Raw genomic sequence first — 15315 nt, forward strand, 5'->3', positions numbered from 1 at the left:
TGGGGACAACGGGTATGGGGACAGGGACAGCGGGTATGGGGATGGGGACAGCCAGGTATAGGGACAGGGACAGCGGGCATGAGCACAGCCGGGTATGGGGACAGCGGGTACGGGGATAGCTGGGTATGGGGACAGGGACAGTTGTGCATGAGGCTGGGGACAGCCGGGCATGGGGACAGCCAGGTATGGGGACAGGGACAGCAGGTATGGGGACAGCCGGGGTGTTCTGGACATTGGGACAGCCAGTGTCCCAGGCACAGGGACAGCCGCAGCCCCAGGCAGAGGGGCTGTGCAGTTTCAGCTTTATGGTGGTTGCATTATTTGTCCCCCGGGGTGCTGGGGCTGCAGACTAAAGGCAGAACTGGGCAGTGACGCACTGTGGCCATCTCCGAGGAGCAGGTTATGCCAACGTCACAAAACTTCAGGCTGAGCTCTAGGGGTGATTCTGAGACTATTCTAACAAACTAACATAGGCTCAGGAGAATTACAAATCCATAGGGCATGAACACAACACAATTTAACTGGGGATTATATTACTGAAGTGGTGCAGAGGCGTAGTTTTCATTGCTGTGACAAATGACCAGCAGAGGTAAACAATAAACCTAATGGCAAATGTAGTATCAAAACACAGATCAACAAATATCCCCTGTATGGTCCCTTGGAAATACAACAGTCACTTCTTTCCATGGCAGTTCCTCAGTCCCGAAGGACACTGTCCCTTGGGTCTCAGGGAGGCTGGAGCTCTGATGGGGGTGTTTCAGCTCAGACCTCAGTGCTCAGAGGTCGCTCCCTTCCATGACTGCACATAATCTGGAACGGACACAAAGCTCAGACACAAGTCCCAGGACACATCAGCCTGGGTCACAAAGCTGCCTGCAGCAGGTCCCATCTTGTTCTGCACTACACCCTCAGACACCGGCTCTGCATTCCATGCTTCTGTTCCCACACTTTCCTCTGGATTACTGGCAGTGCATGTGGCAGCACAGAGATGCAAGTGAAAAACAAAGCTTTGAAAAGCAGTAGGGACTGAAAAGGACACGTGTGGCAGTGCAGAAAAGCAACTCCAACCAGTTTTACTGCCCAGAGCTAGCGTCTTGTGGAGCAATGCCCTTCTATTACACCAACAGCAGAGCCAGTGGGCCCTGAAACTTGGAGATTTCCATGAATTTAAAAACTGGTATTGACAATTCTGAGGAGTTCTGTAAATGGCAGTCGGTGCTCAAGTCAAGAAAATAAGTTCTCAGCATCAGACAATGGCATTCTCCACATGGCTGTCAGAAAGAAGCTTCAATGAATTCATGGACAGATTGCAAAATGTGGTGTTTTGACATGATCAACAGGAGGTTTTTGAAATTCTTCCTAAGTAAAGATAATTAACACGAAGAAACACAGGAGCTGTGCATATATACCTGTCACAAATAGGAGTGAGCTGCTTCACTCCTAATCTTAATTCCTACTCCAGTGCCTGGCATTTCTGCTATATTTAAATTTCTCTTTTTCTTGTTCTCAATTAAAAAAAAAAAATAATGTTGGCACTATTTTTTAAGCCATAGCAAATATCCAGAATAAGGGCAGTATAAATGCCTGGTGTTTGAAGGAAATGGGAAACGCTCTTCACTCTTTCAAAGTCAGAGAATTATCAGACGCCTCTAAGATTAAAGAAAAAGCAGTATGATTTTTGGTTTCATTTTTACGGTCCCAGTTTCTCTTTCCAGGTTGGAAGCTCTCAGTATGTAGTGATTCAATTGCCAGGAAATCTTTAAACCATCTTCTTATGGCAGCAACTTCCATCTCCTCCATCCTAAGAACACAATCCTCATATCCATTTCAAAGGGAACCAATTCATTCTCTCAAGTAATCAGCAAAGCCAAGAAAATTCAAGTGGTAGTGCTTTGTAAAGCTCTCTCTGAAACAGTGGGAAAGTTGTGTAATACTACTATGGAAAAGATAATATCGGTCCATATGAGTAAAATGCTCTCAGTTCACTGAAGTGAGCTGGCTGAAAGCAGCGCTCCCTTCCCCTCCCCAGCACCCCTGGCCCAAATTACGGCTTGTGGCTGGAGAGCCATGTGCCAGCACTGCCCACAGAGGATTGTGCCCCATTCCTAGAGCCTGTCTCAGGTAGTGACACCTCTTCTCCATAAGAAACAGCCTTATTTGGATTCCTAAGGGCTAGGCTTCAGGACACAGACAGGAGCTCCCAGGGAACAGTTTGCTCTTCCAAATATACAAACAAACATATTTTATTCCTTCCACTATTTAAGAATGAATAATGGGCAGCATTTTGGCTGGTTGGCACAAAATCATCCAGCAAAATGACAGGAAGAACTCCCTTCAAGTGCAGGAATTGGTGTGCTGGAGTATGAAAAGAGTCTCACTGCTCTAGATTACCAGAAATCAGCAAATGGTAACTCATCGATAGATGTTACTTTATGGCAAATTCTTGTGCAACTCACAATCAAAATTTCCTTCCAACTTCCACACTAAAGGTGCTTAGGGCCCATGATCTACCATTCCTTTCATGTATAGGAAGAGAGAAGCACAAAGTTCAAATAAAGGTGCTGGGTCACTTGGCATTAGTAGATGCACCTGAAGGAGTACACAGAAAAGGGCAGGAATACAGTGGGCTGAGAAATCAACTGAAGGTCCAACAAAGTCTTTGCATATTGTGCTGGTCATCTGGTCCATCAGCCTTTTGTTCCTGTTACAGTTTGCTACTAGATTGGAGCATTTCACCCTGTTCTTTCGATAATAAAGATTGATTGTTCTATGCTGTACAGAAGTAGCCCGGATTATTTTCATTATTGGGTTACCTGGGGTTCACATCTCAGCAGCTGACTCTCTTCAAAAGACTGAAAATCGCTTCAGAAATACTTTGTTTAGTCAAGCAGAAAAAGCTCTTTCACAGGGTATAAATCTAGGCTGAAAAACCAAGGAGAGGGCTTTCAAAAATAAGGATATACTTCTCTGGAAAATACCACTTCTGACAGGAAAAGCAGCTGAGAAAAACTGGTTACTTAAGACTAATGAGAGTGTTGTAGCCCAATTTAGTTCAAAGAGATGCAGAACTGAAGTGAACCAGAGATGAGGGAAAAGCCTACAGCATTTATTACTGTCAACTGCATTCATGCATTCAGACAGAGCAAGGGAAGGAGGTTGCCTGACAGGCCAAATTATCAAGGATTACGGATGCTTGTTACTAATTACAAATTATTCAGTGGTATCATGAAATAGTCAGATGAGTTAATTCTAGATAAGGGCTACCTTGTTCTGATACAGAGTCCCCTCTCAAGAACCAGTACCTGAGCTGGCACTGACGGATTGGACTTTTGCACAGGTCTCTCTTCCGTGCTGGTCACAGCGAACACAGACACTGCACTGCATGTTTTGCTCCTTGTGGCTCATCACTCCACTTTCCAGCAACTCACCTCCAAGTATTTCCTTCAGAAAGCCAATCTAGCTTGGAGGGGTATTTGCCTAATACTGGGGGGAAGTGAGAGGAGACTACATGACCTTCAAAGGTCCCTTCCAACCCAAGCCATTCTGTGATTCTATGGTTCTGTAACATATATCATGGACAGGGAGCAAGTACTCCCACCAAAGATTTGCCTGCAGTGCAAAGATGGCCAGGAACGTGTATGGAAAATCAACTCATCAAAATCCACTCATCTTTGGAAGGCATGCAAATGCATGTCTGTATTTTCTACCTGATTTGAGGCTTTTGCTGTAAAATTAAGCAATTCCCTTTTGATTAATGGACTAAGTCTTGTTATAAAATTCCATCTATTTCACATCCTTTAGGAAATAAAGGGTCAAACACTGCATCATTATCTATACCATCCTTTGCTGTTCCAAATGAGAGCTCTACTTCATGCCTTGGAGGAGGGAAAACAGGAGGAAAAAAAAAAAGAGAGAACAGCAGTGCCCACAGTGCCCAGTTCCATCATCCTTTCCTTCACTGCACAGTGAGAGTCTCTGTTGGCACCTCAATTGTGGCTGTATTTATGCACACACATTTAAACAGAATTCTTGTCCCCACAAAGGTGTGTATAATATTAACAGAGTAACCACTCAAACAGTGACAAAGCATGGGTAATAAGTGGGTAAACTCACATGGACATGATGGCATTCTGATTCTCCGTGGGCACACACTCAAGTCGATATTCTAAAACAGTCAGAAATCAATACAGGGGAGCAAATCCTTCTTTATTTGCAATAGAAAGGCTACAGCACCCAGTGAGATAGAGGTGGGGAACTTCTAGATCAAGAAGCCTAGGGATGAAAGTTTGTCACAAATAGAAATTTTCTGGGTAATGACTGTATTCATCAAGAGAAGCATTATTTAAACATGATGTTGTGCCTGTGAAATATCTATGTGATAGTCCTATGGCAAAATGTATTTCTGTTGTTCACTGGATAGGAAACACAGCCTAAATTTTAACTGCATCTCATCACAGAAGGTGTTTGCTTTCAAACTGTTGTGACTCTGTTATTGGCTTAAGAAGGTTCATTTCTTCCCTCACATGATCCTGAGCAGAAAACCACGTTTGGCACCTGCTTCTAATTATGACTTCCCCCTCCCTTTTTCCATAGGAAGCACAATTACTGCTGCTATGGAGACAAGTGTAATTCAGGCAATATGTGGGTCAGAGCAACGCTTAGGAGGCAAAGATTCATGGTAAAGTACCCTTTTTGCTACCTGTCCTCTCCTGGAGAAGGGTCTTTTCCCAGTCTCCCCTTGCCAATTTCCATCACCATCTGCTGTCTCAGGTAAGAGCAAGCCAAATAAATCACCTGTAACTAACCTGTAACTTCACACCAGGAGAGCTGCTCTTCCTCCCTCGCCCCCTCCCACGTGTTACCCAGTGACTCCAGGACCTGCCAGCACTCACACCACCAGCATCTCTGTGGGCACAGCAGGCTCAAAGAAGCTCTTACTAGCCCAAAATGGGACAGTTTCATCAATTCAGTGGAGACAGCTATGCAAATTTAAACCGTTTTTCAGATGAGGTTCCTGAATCAAAACACTGCTGCTTTTATTCCCCAAGATCCAGCTGAGTCCCCTCCGTCTGCTCCTCACAGTACACCTTAAACATACTTATACGAATTCTTTCAAGAAATTCAGTTGCAAGTTAAATTTTCTTATAAACAGATGGCAGTGAGACTGAAAACAAACTTGCTCTTCTCAGTAGCTTGGACTATAGGCCTGAGATGATGGTTTGCTGGAAGAGGCAATGATTCAAAAGAAAGATTTGTGTTGAAATGGAGGAATTCTGTGTCTGAATATGAAATAACACCAAGCAGGAAAGTAGAAGGCTGTGGTACCCTTAAAGAGACTCCAGCACTGTGGAAACAGTTCCATCAGTACACCAGAGGAATTGAGCAAACTCCCAAAGCCTACAAGCAGTCTAAATGTGAAACCTTTCGATTATGGTTTAAAATCATATCCTCACACAGACACTTCTCCCAAGAGGTGGACTCCACGCACACCTGACAATGACATGAAGAAACTGAAAGATAAAATAAATCAGAGTCAAACTTCCAGCATATAATCCCAAATATTGAATCTTGGTATGTTACTAAACAAGACAAAAATAATTATTCAAAAAAGAATCAACACTACAAAACAGAAAAATATTGTGTTCACTTATAAGCATAAGCTTTAAAAAAGTTGTGAAGTCTGAACACCTAGGAAGGACAGTAAAGGGATAATTCAAAGTCACTAGTCACCAAAATAGAGCTGGGAGAGAAAGACAAACTGTGCTAATTAATTTCATGTAAGAAATGCAACTAGCTGCATAATAAGATGAATTGTCCCATTTGCCAAGAGCTCCAAGAAGTCAAGTCAAGTGTTGGTGTTCTTCCTTGACAGAGTCTGTCCATCAGAAATCCACAGTATTTATCAAAAAAGAAAAAAACACGAACTGCTTTAACAAATACCTGTTCTGGAGCTCACAGGTTAGCAGGGAGGAAGTTACAGAGTTTGGTGACATACTCTGCACATTAAATTTGTCCCATTTTTCAGGACACAGAACATACTTTCTAAATTTAAAGAAATCATAGAAGCGCATGCAAAGTTTCATTTAAAATTCTTTTTTTGTTTCCTCTGAAAGGGCTACACAATAAAACTATTGTATTGTAAAAGGTCTGTTTTGTCTATTCAAAATTTCTCTTTCGCACAGTGGAAATGTAGGTCCGTTACACCAGTTATCCTACTCCTGAGCCCTGAGATACTCAGTAAAAGATCCTGTAACAGTCAGAAACAGAACTTAGAACTCTCTGAGGAGTCTTCTCTTACTGATTTAGAATGATAGGCAGTTCTACTGCTGCACTTCCTTGTAAAATGTGGACCAGGAATTTTGTTTGTGTCTGTTCACATTCTCAGTCAGGACTGTATGAATAAGAGATGTGACACAATTCATCCATATGTAGCACCATTTCTCCCCAAAGCACAGTGTGCTGCAGCTCACAGCTGCCCTTTTCACTGCTGCAGAAGTAAGAGAACAGAGGAAAGGAATAATCTGAATTTCTGTGCAATGACAAAGTGTCTACAGACACACAGCCACCGAGGTCTTAAAACCAAAATCAGATAAATCTTCTTCAAAGAGCAGTTCTTTCTGTAGGCTACAGTTAATCTGAGGAATGCCTTGTCACTGCCATGTCAGAGGTAACCATTTCAGAAGTCGGAAGCAACCTTAAGCTGCTGTAAAACTCTCCAGCAACACTGGATTCATTGGAGCAGAGACAATTTGGCCTCTCTGAGGAGTCACATCTAAGATTCTTAGAATAGAATAGTTCCAGTTGGAAGGGACCTACAGCAATCATCTAGTGCAGCTTGCTGTGAAGAAGCATGTCCAGATGGAGGTTTAACTTACACTGTCCTCATCACTGACACCACTGTCAGCCCAGATCTGCTCCCAACCTCAAAATAAAAACTTGAAACCCTTTCAGTGACAAAGGCGACCTCAGTCAGCTTTGTCCTACAGCAGAGAAGCCAGCATGCTGCAACATCACACAACATTTAGTCAGAACCAGACTTCAATGGCATTTTTCAGCATAAAGTTTTGAGAGCATTTAAGAATAACAAGGACAGCTGTTGGCTCCAGCCTAAAAATACAAAAGTACACAGCTGCTTCATTTACCTTCATGTGCTCAAACATCCAGCACTGGAAGAGCATAAGGCTTAGAGAGGTACTAAAATTTTTCTACACAGAGAAACAGAAGGAGCAAACCATGCAGCAATTTCCATTCGTGCCTGAAAGGAAAGGTGAGGGGTGAGCTACTTGCAAGAAATAAAAATAAGAAAAAATGCAATCTGCATCTACATGAAAGTGTTTACTGATGATAAGAGATTGATTTTAGATACTTTTTACAAGGTTATGTAAATGGAAGTTTACTCCATAATCTATTTTTGCATTAGCCTCTTTTCTTATTAAAGATTTATTATAAGAGGTGACCCCACAGATAACCCAAAAGTACGAACACAGTCTTGAAGAGTCACCCATACTCATTTCACCTTTCTTTTTCTCCAGCATGCATTTTGCCATTTAAAAAGTGAGATTATCAGCAGATACCTCAGAAACAGGGACTCTTTGCACAGGCACAGGGCAAACAGGAAAGAGTAACATTACCTGCTTTCCCAGAACATCCCTGCTGACACGTCTGGAGCCCTCAGAACAAGGACTCTGGCATCCCACACACAGCCCAACGCCCAGGCCCCAAAAGCCACTGTGCAGCGCAGAAAACACGATTAGAATTGAAATGTAATAAGTAATTATAGACGGAAAAAAGATTGTGGGAAATATCTGATATGCAGTGCCTCTGACAGCAAGTTCTGAATGTGTGTCAAAAACATTAAAAGAGCAAGTGTGGGAAGGAATTACCTGACTGGTATAAGCAAAAATAATAAAGGGGAAGAATTGCCTAAATACTTTGTGAATTATTAAGATCTAGGAGAAACAGAAAAGACTCTACAGATCTTGAATTTCACCGTTACACGATGCCTTCTTTATATCCTCCATGTACAAGCGATGACAGACAAAAGAGAGACAAATCAGGCTGATAAATTCTTCTGCCTGGGAACACACTTTTGCTCTGTTCTACATGACATCGTGGCAGGCTGTCAGAAATGCAGTGACTGTCAGGTTTCCGCATCACTACCTGATCACCATTCTGTAAGCATCAGAGTTTAGGTAAAGTGCTGCCAATAAGCTCAGATTTACACTTCAGAGAAGCTTACTGTTATCCTTCTCCTTCTAATTAGCCTGTGTAAAGGCTTAGGCCTAACAACCATGACTTTAATGTCCTAAAACTAAAATAGTTTTATATTGGTTTATTCCAAATAATTCCAGGCTCAATTCAAATAATAATTAAAAAAAAAAAAAGAAACAAAAGAGAAGGAGTTCTTGTTGCTAGACTGAACTGAGCTGCTATAGGAACCCCAGACCAGATATTAGACAAGTTGTTCCCTAAATCTGGCCTGGCTGATTAAATCAGTCATTTAGCTTGCTGGGTCTTGCTCCTTCTGACAGAACAAAGTCAGCCCAATCAGTCTGGGAACATACCTCTTGTAGATCCTCCTTCTGCAGAATGAAGAAGACAGCAAATCGTGCATCTTATTTATGAGGAAGAAAACTCCTTTCCGATGCCATTTGTTAGAAGTTTATGCCTTGGAGTCTGAAGTCTTGAGAGCACTTATCACACCCATCCAAGCACAGTGACACTTGCAGGGCTGTGTTCCTCCTTATTAAAATGGCACAGAACACAACATGGTGCCTCGGTTCACAAGCTGCAGAAGCATCACTGTGCGCTGTGGTCTCGCTGCCGCCACCAGACCTCACCAGAAACGCCTGGGCAGCCCAAAGAGGAGGAACCAGATCCCTTTTGTGGTACGGTCTCTGAGCTCGGCAGAACGATTTCTACTCAACAAGTGTAAAATCTTAATCTCCCAGCAAGTTACAGATCTCACATTCCTCTGAGGCAATGATTAGAGTAACCTTAAACAGACCACTCAGAACGGTACAATTCCAAAGATTCCAGAGTAGCGATTCACCTGCGTGACTAAGACAGGAGACTTGTTTGTAGTCTTGTATACAGACCAGCAAAATTATAATATTATTTCTTAGCAATGATCCTTTTAGCAGGACAAATCATCAGTAAACATAAAATATAAAAAAAATATAAAAAATCTCTCATGCTTGAAACACTGTCCCATTTGACTTTCTGTAGGCATTCTCCTGTTGCTGCCTTCCAGCAGCTTCCCTCCTTCCTTTAATTAGAGCCTCTGCAAAAGGAAGAAGCAAAGCTACATTTAAGTCTTTGTACACCAATAACAAGGTAACACATTCTGTAACAAATACAAATACTCTTAGTTAACCTCAAAATCTAGGGGACAAAAAATCTAGGAAAGAAATACATATTTTCACCCTGAAATACAAAAACCCTTAAACCCACCTTTGTTTTTATTGCATGTGAAGCATTGTTGAGTAAGAGATTCAAATAATTCCTGGAGGTTGGTAATCTGCAGAGAGAGCTGTGCACCAGTATAGAGAGCAATTGCTGGCATGGTGGAACCATTCTTAATAGAAGTACAAGTAGAAATTGGAGTGAATGGATTCCTTGGATTCTCCTCTGGTGCAAATCATACAAAGAAGCTCTAGATATGTTTTCTGGATAAAACAGGAGCTTCTCAGAGCTCATCTCTGAACAACAGAAAAAAAATGGGAAAGGCATTCTACATGGACTGCTCCTGAGAACAGAACTCGGGCTCCAGGACTGAGAAATCCCACAGAGCATATCTGTACTCAGCACATACTGTGGCTGAGACCAGGCTCAGCACAGGACATTTCTCAGCATCTTTATAGATGGTTTTTCCATTTTTCCAAGCGCGTTCCAGCGCGCACATCTGGCAGTGCTGCGGCGCGAACAGCAGTTCCTGGCTCTCTGTGCATGTGTTCTGCATCCAATGACATCATGCACTCCTCAGCTTGCCAAAGCTCAGTCTCTACTGTACAGACCACCAAAACAGAGCCCCAGCATCCCCGTGGGGAATGGCACTAACTTCCAGCCCAAAAAGTTTTCCGCTTGCAAAACCTTGTTCGATGTTTCATCTGTTGTGCTGCGTTTTCTCCCACTCACACCCATTCTACTTCCCATTACTTGAAAACAGCTTTCAAATCATTCCTAAATTGCTTATGTTCTATCCTGCCTGCAAACATTTTCTCTTTGCACAAGGCTGTAACTACTCAGTTACTTCTCAGCAGAACAACCCTTTTTCCTTTTATTCACAGTGGGTTTTTAACTCTTTAACAACCTGGAAGTGGAAAATCTGTATTTCCCAAAGAAAGCTACGTTTGTTTTTCTTTGCTAAGGGTAATAGTAGGTGGCACAGTACAGATTGATTGTTCCCTGGAGATGAGATCAATGTCTCATCTTGTGTGGTACTCATTACTTGCCACTGCCTCAACAGCACGGAAGCTCTTTGGCACACTTAAGAAAATAGGTTTTACACTGTAGGACAAATCAGAAGAAAAATAATTCTAGTATCTGAAAAATATTCATGTCCAAAATCTTTTAAAACCTTTTAAAGAAAGATCAAAGAGCCATGACTAACACAGTCATAGGTGATGTGGAAAGCCCTAGAGTCAGGAAGTGATGCAGGGTTAGACCCTGGAATTTACCAAAACTGGGTCTCTGCTTCATCTTCTTTTATCAATCCCAAAACAGGCACCCAGAAGGAAGTACATGTACAAATAATGCAATTGGTAAACTGTAGCATTAAACCTGCATTATATGGGAAAACTGTGGTTTAAACAGGTTTTAAAATGGCTTTTGGTGGTGTCTTTGCAAACACATGCTTCTTCTTCCCAGCACCCCCTTTGTTATCCATGCAGGAATGTCCTGGGAAGGTGTCCTGAGGTGTGTCCCATTGGCCTTTGTTAACCTCTTCCTGTGATTGGGTGTTCCTGTAAACCCCTTGAGACTTCTAATTGGTTACTCTGTGAATCCCCCTAAACCCTATAAATGTAACATCCCCCACAATAAACTCTCTCTTGCCTGCTCTCCACGCCCCGAGTCCTGTGACCTGTCTCCCTGCCGGCCATGGGGCCACGTGCGGGGGGGGGAGGGGGGAGCACCTCTCCCCTCCAGGCTCAGGGCCTGAAAAAGCCCTGGGATACCCCTGGAGTTTCCCTTTCCCCATCCCTCAAGGCGTCGCAATGGTTCTTCAGATGGAGAAGGAACTAGAACTGGGCCAGCCCCATGCCGTGGATGGGGAAAGTAAACAAAGTCACGATAAGAGACAAAGTTGTAAGATTTCCCTGCAATAATTTCTCTAACAGAGGTGAAAAATACAGCTTTTAGGTCAGATTCTGCTCAAATAGGGCTTAATTGTCACCTGCAAGGCAGCAAAAGGTGAAGAAAAATTGCAACACATTGAGGTTTCAAAACGAAAATTTCAGTTTTCCTCTCATGCAAAGTAGTTCCACGTGCTAGAGAGCCAACTCACTCATCAGCCAAGGGTCACTCAAAGGTTACCCACAGAAACAGGACAAAGCCAGAAGCTACGTCTATCACAAATTAACAGGCACGTTGGCTCGAGGCAGCAGCAGCCCATAAATCCATTTCTCCCAAGACAGTACTTGCATTTCTAGATACAGCGATTCCATTGAAATCTTCTTTGCTTGCCATCAGAGCGTTTCCAGATACCAACGTTCCAGAACAGAAAAATGAGGGCATTTGCATGATTTCAAGTCACCCTGCTGCTAAATGAAAAAGCATCTTTTCCTGTTGCCTGCCCTGACTAAAGGTTCCTCAGCCCAACTGCTGGGTTTGGCACCGGGCAGCTGCTCTCAGGAATTGTGGCTACAATCACTTCAGAGCCCTTTTGGAAAGGTCACAACAGAGACACAGTTAATGCCCATGAGTTCCTTTTCACCCAGTATTATTATTAAATAATGATTATTTTAGCTTTTTTTTCCCAGTGATGACCAGTGTTTAAACTAAATATTTTGCTTTATATTAATATTAATAATTATATATACACATAACTATGTAGTGCTTCCTGCATTGAAATGTCTATGTTTTGCTTATACTACCTCTTCCATTGGAAAAATCTCAGATTAATTAATTGTCACATATGATCCTCCAAGATTATGTATTTTCCTTTTTACTGCTGGTGGGGAAACAAACACATTATATGAAGAGAATCACAATTGCAGATAAACTAAAAGACCTTAGAAATACCAGATTTAAAAGACACTGAAACAAGGAAGAGACAACCCAGCACTCCTAGACTGACTTACAAGGCCGTTTGTGTTAATGACATCTCAGGGAGTTCTGAACATTTCTGATCCATCCTCACTTGTACCAGCAATACAAGGAAATTTATGTTCCTGAATTTCAGTTCTTTATTTGTTTTCCTGGCAAGTTACTCCTGACAGAGTCTTTACAGAAGGTTTAAAGGAAAGTTATTCTGTGATCATAGAGATGGAGCACTAATGAGTTTAATTAGAATGCAGTGCATCAACCCTAGATTGAGACATAGCCCAAGATGATTAATTACCCTGTTGGAATGGCTACAGCAAAAATAGAGGGGGCTAACAAGGCTGTCCTTTAATAGCTGTGCCTACCCACCTTCTCCACCTGCCTGAAGAGGTGTTCTCCTTTCCTGTATGCCTGGCTACCACTGTGACAGCTGTGGGGGGTGCCAGGACAAGCTCAATAAAAGATAATCTTAATTCATCATCTTCTCTATTAGCAATTACCCTTGTTCATTTCAAAATCAAGGTCAGTTTTACTTAGCATATTTATCTTTCAGAAAAGTGTCAATGTTCCAAGTACTATGGGTTATTAAGCATCAACTACTATTTAGTTACATAAAAACTGTAATCTTCACAGGATTCTTATTTCCCAACTAAGTCTATAATCAAATGCAATCAAGCTAATTCAAAAATTATCTCAATTAATCCTTTGAAATGCATCAGCCAGTTCCCCAGTTCACACACAGTGAACAGTATCAAAAATCTAAAGTTGGAAATGTATTTCCTTGATTTTCACTTTTCAGAACATCTTGAAGAGATATTTGACTCCAAAGATATATGAAACATATTTGGAAAGCAGACTGCAAGTTAACCTACAGCTGCCTAAAGTTTATTGGCAGCATCTTGAAAGCTGTCATCTTGTGCAGTTCTAAGATGCCCCCAGCGAGGGCTTAGCCAGGGAATGTTGGGCACCCAACTAAGACTCCTGACCTTGCTGTGCACGTGCCACAGGAATTGCTGGGATGTAAATTGTGCTCACATGCTCTGTTATTTCTGATATCAGCCTCTCCATGCCACTTTTCATGATTTTTCCCTGTGAGGGTGGTGAGGCCCTGGCACAGGTTGCCCAGAGAAGCTGTGGCTGCCCCATCCCTGGAAGTGTCCAAGGCCAGGTTGGACAGGGCTTGGAGCAACCTGGGACAGTGGAAGGTGTCCCTGCCCATGGTAGGGGGTGGAATGAGATGAGCTTTAAGTTCCCCTCCAACCCAAACCAGTCTGTGATTATACAAAAAGTAGTACCAAACACTACTTACATCTCTCACCAGCTGCCAGAAAGCTGCAAGCCATACCAGCCCCATTTCACTCTTCCATTTGTAACACTTCTAATGAGCAGATGGTTAATTTTTGTGAGCAGGGAATAAAAAACAAAACAACTTTTGTTGGTGCAAGTGACTGGGGGTGCTTTATCTCATAAAAAACAGTTGTTTTGGACATCTGCTCAAATTCTTGACTGCAAATTTAGCTTTCCCTACATTAGCAGAGAAATATTCATATTCTCTTATTTGTTTTCAGGTAAAATAAAAACCCATTAGATATTGTTCAAAGGGCTTTTAGATATTTAGCAGTTGGGAAATATTTCAAGGGTAAAAAAATTTTCTTCTGCCTGGTTCCTGTGTATTACCAACAATAAAATCCTTGTACCTCCAGATCACGAGGAGTATGTGTTTCTCCACCCTTATTATTGCCACCTCATTAAAAAACAGTAGATGAAGTTCCCACACAACTGTGAGTACCTCACCTTCAGAGCCAGTTTCTCCAATATAGTCTCAGGCTAAACCTGAAGGCTACACAATATTGAAAGTGGGAATATTTGAACAATGCTGCTGTTCACTTCTGTAGTCCTAACAAGGACACTGCTTCCCAACTATCCTTTGGTCTCGATTCAACTGAAGAGGACAGGGTTTCCTTCAGACACCAAGGGATTTGGGCAACCCCAAAGTAAGGGAAATAAACAGGTAACAAACTTTCTGTATGTGGTACTGTTAAGATTTTGGGGGGTTGTACCAATGTATACAGACATTCTCAGAGGCATGTAAAGCAAAACTTAAACATCACCTTCTTGACTGTGATAGAAAGCAAAAAATTCAGTTAAATGTACATAAAAGCCCTTCAGAGGCCTCTGCATCTGAAAGACCAGTGAGCTCACCACACTTACCTTCCTGGCAAAACTGGCTTCTTCTCATATTAACAGAATGGAGAGCTGTAGATGCTACATTCAAGTTGCTCCTTTCTGTTCTATTGTGCGATTTTATAAAACACGAATTCACAGAAGCTACAGTAAAATTTTAATTAGTGAAATACAGATGGGTATTTTCATACAAATTTTAGATTTCCCTATTTTTATTAAGCACCAACCAAAAACCAACATAATGTGCAACATATTTACAAATGCATAAAAATATTTATAGTTCCAGATATGATTTATCACTGCACTTAACAGTACTGAGCACTCTAAATTGCCAACAATAAAAATTACTTTTCTGTGATTTTTCTTGGTCTAGTTTAAGCACAATTTTGTGTGGGGACACAGAAGAAAAAAGAAGAATAAAAGCGTTAGGATTTGGGAGGAGAAATTGTGTGAGAGCATAAGAGACAATGGATGTGTCTGAGCCAGGACTGAGTTGCTGGTTTAGATCATTAACTAAGAGCTCAGTGCTCACTGCTGCTCTCTCTGCAGACTCCAGGATCAGTATCCTCCCTCTGTGCTGCAGCCCAAGTGTGAGATCAAGCAGAACAAATGTGGGAGGGCATGAAATCATACAGGCAACCGATTTCTTTTTTGTTCACTGAAACACTAATTTAGGCTCTTTAAAAAGCTATGTTTACTATACACACTCCTCTTATTCACATTCCTTTCCTGCTGCATTCCCTATTCCATTACAGCTTTCCAAGGCCCCAGTAACTGTACCTTGCAATACCAAACATTTCCCTCTGAGCTAAGTGCACATATTTTCTGCTTTAAGCCTAGGAGGGCTCAGTGCTGTAGCTGTCCTTT

At 42.0% G+C, this 15315-nt stretch overlaps 1 protein-coding gene across 3 annotated transcripts in view; it reads right to left on the reverse strand.

The window, feature by feature from the left end:
- Window positions 1-15315, reverse strand: part of TTC28 (tetratricopeptide repeat domain 28) — a 115090-nt gene that overhangs the window by 87939 nt on the left and 11836 nt on the right. The window lies entirely within an intron of this gene.

Source organism: Corapipo altera, unplaced genomic scaffold, assembly GCF_003945725.1.
Source record: "Corapipo altera isolate COAL_440 unplaced genomic scaffold, ASM394572v1 67, whole genome shotgun sequence".
NCBI classification, from domain to species: domain Eukaryota; kingdom Metazoa; phylum Chordata; class Aves; order Passeriformes; family Pipridae; genus Corapipo; species Corapipo altera.